Consider the following 7,081-nt stretch of genomic DNA (forward strand, 5'->3'; position numbering starts at 1 on the left):
TATCTCGTACATGCCTGTTTTCGTTTGAGGTTTTTCTACCATCGTTCGGTCGCTTCCCCACTGATAATGGTTTTGGGCCATGCTTTCAATAAGTTGATAAGCGTCAGCGTAAGGTTTATCCATAAGCGCACCACCTGCAGCGACGTCTATGGTTAATCTTATGTTGTACAAGAGACCATTATAGAAGGTATGAATTACTAACCAGTCCTCTAAACCATGGTGTGGGCAAAGTCTCATCATGTCTTTGTATCTTTCCCATGCTTCGAAGAGAGACTCGTTATCTTTCTGTTTAAATCCATTTATCTGGGCTCTTAACATAGCTGTTTTGCTTGGAGGAAAATATTGGGCAAGAAAGACTTTCTTCAACTCATTCCATGTGGTGACTGAGTTGGAAGGAAGAGACTGAAGCTATCTTCTAGCTTTATCTCTTAACGAGAAAGGAAAAAGACGAAGTCGAATTGCCTCTGAAGTGACACCATTAGCTTTAACAGTATCAGCGTATTGAACAAATACGGATAAATGAAGGTTTGGATCCTCGGTAGGATTTCCAGAAAATTGGTTTTGTTGTACTGCCTGCAACAGTGAAGGTTTAAGTTCGAAGTTGTTTGCTTCAATTGCGGGTGGAGCAATACTCGAATGCGGCTCATCTTGCGATGGAGCGGCATAATCTCGAAGAGCACGAACTGGTTCTGCCATCTCGGGTATCGGCGAAGGAAGAAGATTTTTGAGATCAGGAACTTCGATTGGAGGAAGATTGTTTGCAGCACGATACTCCCGAATTCGTCATCAGACTCGGAGATATCGTTCAACGTCGTTGATTCGTAAGTAATACGGTTCGCCTTGTGAGCGGGTGTGTGGCATACAAATCAACGAAAAAGAAGGAAAAATAAAAATTGCCTTAGTCTCTACAGCATAACAGAAGAGTTACGATATCGACTAAATAAAAGTCCCCGGCAACGGCGCCAAAAACTTGATCGCGACTTTATGAGTCTATTGGGGTATTAACTGCAAGTGCACAGTCTAATCGCGTAGTAATAAAAGATATCGATCCCACAGGGACTTAATGAATCGATATACCGTTTTTCTAGGGTTACTTCGTAAAGCTAAGGCGGATGATACTTTGATGATTAGGGGAAATAGTAAAACTAAAATTGGATCTAGATTAAATATCAAATAAGAGGATATCGGTATGTAGTTCGTCGTAATTAGGGAATCAAATCTTCGTTGGTTTCTTAGTTTTAAAATAAGTCCTTTCATTAGACACTATTGATTAAAAGCCTTTTCTCAAACTCTCGCTCTGTTGAATAGACTATGATTTTACCTTAACGTACGCTCTCACTTTTTAGTTAAAACTAAAATCACTTTTTGAAAACAATAGAATCTATAGAAACTCTTTTTATTAAAATACTAACCGTTTAAACACCCTCGTCTCAAACTCTCGCTCTGTTGACTTAGATTATATGATTAAACTTAAATGTTTAACTCTCGTCCTCACATTTAACCTTTAAAAATACTTTTTGAAAATGATTAGAATTTAATTAACTCTAAAAATTGCTTTCGCCCTGATTTAAAGTTAATGTCCAATTTACACTGTCCAGTTAAAAGCTCAAACCGTCGTTCTATTGATTTTAACTTCTTTACGTCTTTTACTCTCGTACAAAAACTTTGGTATTAACTCTGTAAATTGAGACCATAAAAAGAGTGACTATATTTTTAAATAAATTTAAACCGACTTAGTTTTGATTCCTTTATTCCGCTTACTTTACATACCGATATCTAAATTAATTAGCCGGACATGCTAAACAGGCCTAAACAATTATCATGCTTAAATACAGCCATATCAGACAAACAATATAGATAAAAATCAGTGCAGAGCATATATAAATTAAAACAATAAATTAAAGAACCTGTAAAATTAATAGAAATCTTGATTGTTCTCTAACTTCGATGCTTGAACACTCCACCACAAACCGGTTGGATTTTTTCTTCACAATCTTCGATCAGACAGTAAAATAAAAGCGAAGGAATAAAATACTATGATCCAACGTAAGGTTAGATCCAGTAAAAACTACACAATAATTTCCGGTGTAGAAACTAGTGTGAAAGAAAATAAATTCAATGCTTTGGAAATTAACTGGAAAAGAAAAGGAAATAAAAATTTCTAAGGAAGTAGAATGCTGGAAAATTAAAGAACAAGAAAAATATTGCACGGTGCCGAATACTGGAAAAATTAGAGAGTGCTCCAGGGCACCACTTAAGATCTATTTATATTAGTCCATCATGTAACCGTTGCACAAAAATTCCTTCAGTAGGTTTCCTCGTGTGTCAACGAGTCAAGCGAAGAAAAAGGCCGAACGTGCTTCTGTTACGCGTCAAAGCCAAAAATATAGGAATGGGGTGTGACGCTCGTCACACCCTGTGTTACGCTCGTAACGCTGAGCAAAGGGGCGTGACGCTCGTCACACCCTGTGTGACGATCGTCACAGCGCTTCAGCGCTTCTCCTTGTAGTTGTGGGCTGGGCTTTAGTGGAATGCTTCTTTTTGGAGAATTCTCTTTTTGCACCCCTTTTATTTCCTTTTCACACATGCTTCAGTTTATGTTACCTGAAATAAATAGAAGGAAAATACCAAGTAATATCGAATGATATGAAATAAATCGAAACAAATAATAATATAATTTAATTAAATCGAGTCCAAAAATGTGATATTATTTCATGTTATCAATTATCACCTTATATGGTGCCCAACTATTCCATATATAGGAGTTAACCTTAATTCAATCCGGGGACAAATGTGTAGAAGAAGACAAAAGAAAGTGATAGACATAGGACACCGAGAAAACACCATCCTTCGACAGATTCCAAATCCATTTATCTATGTCCATGCAAACTTATGAGGTCTTCCCTCAAAGTTTATTGGACGTCATTTGGGCCATTCTCGGCCAAGGGTTGGTTCCCCTCCTCCTCCCCCAAGTGAAAACTTGGTCCTAGGTAGACGTGTGGTCAACCCACTACGACTTCTAGAGTGGCGAGTTACAAGAGGATGGTAGATTGTTATTGCCTATAGGGGATTGGTTGTTGTAGTCACACGAGAAAAGCATATGGGATAGAACCCCTGACTATGTGGAATTGATTTTTATAGTCGTACACGTGAGGTATTTGCGACAACACCCCTGAATATGGGGAATTAATTGTTGTAGTCGCACGCACAAGGCATTTGCAATAGCACCCACAAACTTCTTTACGTGTGCTATGTACTATAGGGAATTGATTGTTGTAGTCGTATAAGAAAAGCGTCTGCGACAACAACCTAAAATTTCTTTGTGTTGGGCCTTGATCCTGTTGGCGTACCTCGGACTCACCATTACTATGCACAATAAAAAAGAAACATATTTTAGAACTTGCAGTATTTCCATCATAATAGAGAATTGCTCTTGTATACGAGGAGTATGATTACACAACATAGTATTTAATACAAGTAGTAAAGAAAACATAATCAGGCAGGCTAGCCGCCACTTATTCTCTCTTTTTGATTTTTTATAGCTTAGCCACGTCTTGGTGGGTGGATGTTAATGTTTTTAAGATATCCAGTTAGGGAAGCTACGTTGATCTTCATCGTTGTACCTTCTCTTTGGTCTCGTTGAAGTGTTTGATAGATCCTTTTGGATCCCTTGAGATTGGCGCCTAGGGTGGTTGGCTCCCCTGTAGGTTATGGTATTTAAGTTTGAGATACACCGACGAGGCTACGATATCTTGGGTAGTTATAAAGAGTTTTCCCATTATGTAATTGAAGACGCTCCTGCAAGGGATGTAGTTGCAGATCCCTACTTCAATCAGGGGGAGAATTTATATCCGTTTATTTTGTTTCTTATCTTATCTCTTTCATCTTTGATTTTACTTTGATCCGTCAAGTCTCCTTATTGATTGCACTTCTCAGAATCAAGTTTGAAATGATTCATTTTTAGCATGCAGAAAACTTTTGTTAGATTTGACCTTTATCCTTTGATAAATAACATATGTTAATGGAATGAAAACATTTTTGGTTTTGGTTAAAGTTTGATTCAAAAGTAAAATCTCAAAATGCTTTTGAAAAATTGAGATTTTATAATATTGATTCGAATCATTCAATTTTACATTGACTTTTTTATCCTGATCAAATTGCACAGAAGTGGAACACAATCATTTGATTAAATCAAAATTTTCACTTGATCTAGATCATTTTCCTGGTGATTGGTTCTGTTTGATTTGATTCCAATCAAACTATAGAAATGATTCGAATTAGTTTCTTTTTTCAAAATTCATTGTTCATTATGTGGAATTTGATTCAGATTAACTTTTACACATGATTCGAATCACGTGGCATTTGATTCAAATCACCCATTTCCTGATTCGAATCAACTGGCATTTTTTTCAAAAATCAGTTATTTCTTTTATTCCACTACATTTGCTCATTTGATTCGAATCTGACTAACTTTTTCAACCATTTTGTGTGTTTAATCTCAAACACATATAAAAGCTTTTTGTCATTATTTCTCATGAGATGATATATCATTCCGAACATAATTTTCAGTGTGATTTAGTGAAAAATTAATTTCCTCTGTTTTGAGTTTTCAAAGTCTTGCTACAAAATTCTTGCATCTTCAACTTTAATTGAGTTCAAATCTTGATAACGAGAGTTCTGTTATTGATTGAAGGAGGTGCATACTTGAAACTAATCGTTTTTGGAGATCTTGTTAAGTTTTTCAGGTTGTTAGCAAGATTGGGGGATTGTCAATGGTGGTGAAAAATTCCATTGAAAAGAAGTAAGTTCTTCTCTCCATAATTTCCTTAGTAGTGAATGTGTGGAAGGTTGCGGATAAGGCAAAGTTTTTATCAAATATTCAGACAATTTCACCGCTCAAGGAATCGGTAGGATAAAGGGGTTGATTTCTTTACCCGAAGGCTTGGAGCAGAATTGGCATTATTGGAAGATTCAAGAAACTTATTCGAGTAAAGGTTACATGGAAGAGTTTGGAAAGTGTGTTGTATACAAGTGAATATAAAAATTAGGAGATTTAATTTCTCAACTGTATTATGGATTGGTGATTGTATGAACTCTTGAAAATATTTGTCAAATAACAATGAACTATGCAGGTTCCAATTTGAAACCATTGAAGAGTGAGCCTAGAAAAAGAGAGGACGAATGTCGAAGCACTATAAATCTTGGTGTCAACTCTCTCTCTCTCTCTCTCTCTCTCTCTCTCTCTCTCTCTCTCTCTTACTCTTGTGTTTGAATTTGTAGTGATTGCATGCTTAAGTTTTTTCAATTTTGTGGTATTATATTATTTGTTCTTTATAGCGATTTATTACATAAGCATTAGGTTCTGTTGGAATTGGATAACTGGTTAAGCTAGTCTTATGATTAATAATCTGAAAATGAATTGAATTCAGAACTTCATCAATTGAATCATTGTGTAAATACTTCTCGTGCATTACACAATTGAATCAATTCATACTAAACATTTCATTATTATAATCTTTTATATTTGTGAAATGATCCAGGTTGACTTGATCAATATTCAAACAGTATAATTTTCATTTTTGCATCAAACCTTCTGCTCGCAACTCATTTTTGAAAACACTCTAATTTTGGAAAACAATGGTTGGATTTTTGAAAACATTTCTGCAAACTTCCTGATTGTAGTTGTAATCACCAAGGGGAAGATGTCATTAGGAATACCCCCACCTTCTCAGAGTCACAAAATCCTAGCATATGCCGGTCAAAGATCTTCACTGATGCACCTCCATCCTTTTTATGGACGACCAACATCTTAATGATTTTTCTCTTCATGGTTCCCTTGGATGGAAGTTACTCACGGGGCTCTCCTCTGGTGATGGCAGCGACGTACGACCACTTACCTTTACTGGCCTCTTTGTTCTCGCTGCTAGACCATGCCTCAACAGTCTTCGAGGGAGATTTTCCCTTGGGTGATTCCCCTTTTCTCTTTTTCCCCCTTTAATTTACTTGACTAGCCGACCTCTCTTGATAAATCTTTCAATGACATCCTTCAGATGGATGCAGTCATCAGTGTTGTAGCTACGAACTTTATGAAAATGAAAGTACTTTAACTTACCAGTTTGAGATGTCTCACTGACAGGGTAAGAGGGTTAAATTCCTCCTTTTTAAAAATTTATGTTGGCACAGTCTTGGTAGATCTTCTCTTGAGATGCATTCATTGGGCTGTACTTTTCTTACCGACCCTGCATACCTCGGTCATGTTTATCTTTCCTCTAGTGGGACTCCCTCCCTTCTAGGAGGTCGGAGTTAGTGTCAGCGAAGCGTGTGTTCAATTTCTTTTCTAGGATCATGTAAGATTAATTCATACTCAACATCTCCTTAGTGGTTCATACCTTTTTCTTTCCTACCTTCAACCTGAAGGGATGATCGTGTAGAAGTCCATTTTAAAATATCCAACAGTTAATGGCTTCTTTGGCTTATTCTACTTCAACAACAACTATATAATACCGCAAGTTCTCCTTCTTCCCTTAAACAATCTCGCTCAAAGAAGCTACCGTCAGAGACTGCATTTTCCATGCACTAAAATGCCTAGAGAACCATTTGTAGAAATCCGTCTATGATTCGATGCTCCTGTCCTGCAGGACATTGAACCATAGTCTGATTGGATTGACTATATTTAATGCAAATAACTTGAACTTTGAGGCTTCGTCAGTAATAAATTAATTCATCCGTTCATTGACGAGTGGGACATGCTCGTATAGATCTCCCTTTCCATCATACTAACCTAGCTTGAGAGGTTTCTCTATGGATTTTGGTACTTTGTTATCCAGGATCTGGGAACACAGAGGAAGCATCATATGGTGAAGATAGCTGACAAAATATGCCCACCGAACACATAGCACGCTCGAAGGTACAACCGAGTCGCCACAAAACTTTATTTATCCCAAAAGAGGGAAGGAAAAATATCGATAAAACCCAAGGGGAAACAGAGAAATGGGTAGGAAGTAGGTTATGCACGGGGAAGGTATTAGAACCCCTTACATCCATGGTACTCCATGGGAACCATTTTGAATTCTCTTGCTTG

At 37.0% G+C, this 7,081-nt stretch overlaps 1 non-coding gene across 1 annotated transcript; it reads left to right on the top strand.

Annotated features, from left to right (window-relative positions):
• The first annotated feature begins 211 nt into the window (after window positions 1-211).
• On the top strand, window positions 212-318 carry LOC127133102 (small nucleolar RNA R71). Its single transcript, XR_007807096.1, has one exon. It is a non-coding gene; the product is annotated as a small nucleolar RNA R71 (small nucleolar RNA).
• The last annotated feature ends 6,763 nt before the right edge of the window (window positions 319-7,081 follow it).

Source organism: Lathyrus oleraceus, chromosome 3 (genome assembly GCF_024323335.1).
Source record: "Lathyrus oleraceus cultivar Zhongwan6 chromosome 3, CAAS_Psat_ZW6_1.0, whole genome shotgun sequence".
Taxonomy (NCBI): Eukaryota; Viridiplantae; Streptophyta; class Magnoliopsida; order Fabales; family Fabaceae; genus Lathyrus; species Lathyrus oleraceus.